A 2524-nucleotide genomic window follows, 5' to 3' on the forward strand; every position below is an offset into this window, starting at 1 on the left:
GACCCGACTTCCTGGTTACGGCCGGCGCCGCCCCCCCTTGGACATCCGGGGCTTGAAGGCGGAGCTGTGATTGGGCGAGGCCGCGAGGTGCTCCCGCCCTCGAGAATCCGGCTGCGTCGCGGCGTCTTCTCTTCCGGCGGAGCGGAGCGGAAGTTCTGACTGGACCCGGAAGAGGCGGCGGGCGAAACCGGGCGGGCAGCAAAATTCGCAGCGAACCTGCGGACTCATTGTAATTCCGCATCTCCAGATACACGATCATTATATATATACATGTGTGTGTCTGTGTCTGCATTTTTAAAAATAATATATAAAAGACTCGTTTCCAGCCCGCCTTTTTCTCAGACAGGGAGGGACTCCAGGCGGCTGACAAGAAAATGACACAGAGATCAAATTCATCCCTTTTGTCTCCTTCCTGGTTCCATTCACCATTAAAAAGCAAACCATTAAAAATGCTGACCATTCTAATATAATAATAATAATAATAATAATAATAATAATAATAATAATAATAATAATAATAATAATAATAATACTGTAAATCGATATGGGCATTCATGCTTTCAGCGTAGCTGTGGGTTGGGCAGCAGAGTTTCCCTCGCCCTCAAACCAGCCAACGTGGCCCCCAAGAAGGGAGTTTGTAACTGGCTGGATTTATTTGGACCCGGGCTGGGCAAGACTTCAGGACCGGCAGATGATCAACATCCTGTTTTCCTGGCACCTCCCAAGAGAAGTTGCTCCTGCCAGCCAGAGCCAGATGCAAGAGGCCTGCAGCTGGAAATCAAGACGGGGGCTCATTTCTCACCTCGTTCTGAGACTACGAATCTCTTTTCTGTTTTAGAACTGAAGTGGACTTCCAGTCTCCCCCCCCCCACACACACCCAGGTCCATTCCGGATAGGTTTGTTTTGCCTTGGTTTTTCATCTCAGCAGACTGATTTAGCGCCTCAGATGAATGTTCATTGTGGGATCAGTGCTGGCATCAAAATGTCAGCCTGTATTCCTCAGCATCCCCTAAATCCAGATTTACTTTTTCTACAGGAAAACCCGACTGTGCGCACGTTCATTTAAAGTGCATGAGAAGCGCATCCTTTTCCTCAAAGATTTCTGAGTGCTGTAGTTTCCCCTTTGCAGACACACCGTCCCTGTAACCGTCACAGACAACAAAGCCTCTTACGAGGGGAAGGAATGCGCTTTAAAGGTATACTGCGTGGACACCTGCCACCAATAACCTTTTTGTGGTATCTGAAAGACCCACTAAGCCCCCACCTGGAAACAGTTACAGGTCACATTCAGACGATACATTTGAAGTAATGCACTCCATTTTGACAGTACAGTGGTACCTCGGGTTACAGACGCTTCAGGTTACAGACTCCGCTAACCCAGAAATAGTGCTTCAGGTTAAGAACTTTGCTTCAGGGTGAAAACAGAAATTGTGCTCTGGCGGCGCAGCAGCAGCAGGAGGCCCCATTAGCTAAAGTGGTGCTTCAGGTTAAGAAAGGACCTCCAGAACGAATTAAGTTCTTAACCCGAGGTACCACTGTAATGCGTCCTTCCCCCAAATAATCCTTAGTTTCTTAAGGGCGCTTGGAACTGTAGCTCTGTGTGGGGACTCTGTGTTTTTAGCTAATTTTACATATTTGTAAAACTTAGAAAGTGGCGGCTTTTTGGTGATGTTATAGCACGCAGCATCACTTGGAATTAACAGCATAAGAAGGATCAGACCAAAGCCTCATCTAGTGAAACATCCTATTTTTTTAAAAAATAATAAAAAATGTATATACTTTTCAAGTTTATCCATTTTACAATCATTTTGACATTTCAAAACTTGACTTCCTTTCCCCTCTTTCTGCAGTTCCTTAAATTTATTTTTAATATTTTCTGCATATCCAAATCAATTTAATTTGCTCATTTATTCATCTTCTTTAAATATGTACTCTTATGAAACTTAAGATTATTGCAATTATCCTGCCAATGTTTTTTATCTGTTTACAATTTATGTGTAAATAGTCAATAAACCATTTCTATTCTTTTATATATAAAAAATAGTTATCTTGATTTCTTATTCTTCTGGTAAGTTTTGCCATATCTGCATATTCCATAAGTTTTTGTATCCATTCTTTCTTTACTGGGACTTCTACTACCTCTCTCTTGACACTTTATCCACACTTTGCACAATTGTTTAACATGTCTCCTCTTACTCACCTTTTTTTTTCTAAACTAAAAAGCCCCAAATGTAACCTTTCCTCAAAGGAGATTTGCTCCAGTCCCTTGACCATTTTGGCTGTCCTTTTCTGAACCTTTTCCGGTTCTACAATATCTCTTGTTGAGGCGCAGGCCAGCTATTAGTACAACAAAATGCATTTTGAATTCATTTCTTATCACATCATTCGCAGGTAGCGATCGTGACATTTTCAAGGGTCCTGGCCTACTACAAATGGCGCTTCCAGTATGGTAGGCTAGGTTTAAGTTAATATATGTACATAGACAGCAGTTCTTGTCAATAGATTGTGGGGGTTGGGGGGGAT

Source organism: Podarcis liolepis (assembly GCF_965112155.1).
Source record: "Podarcis liolepis genome assembly, chromosome: 17".
Lineage (NCBI taxonomy): Eukaryota > Metazoa > Chordata > Lepidosauria > Squamata > Lacertidae > Podarcis > Podarcis liolepis.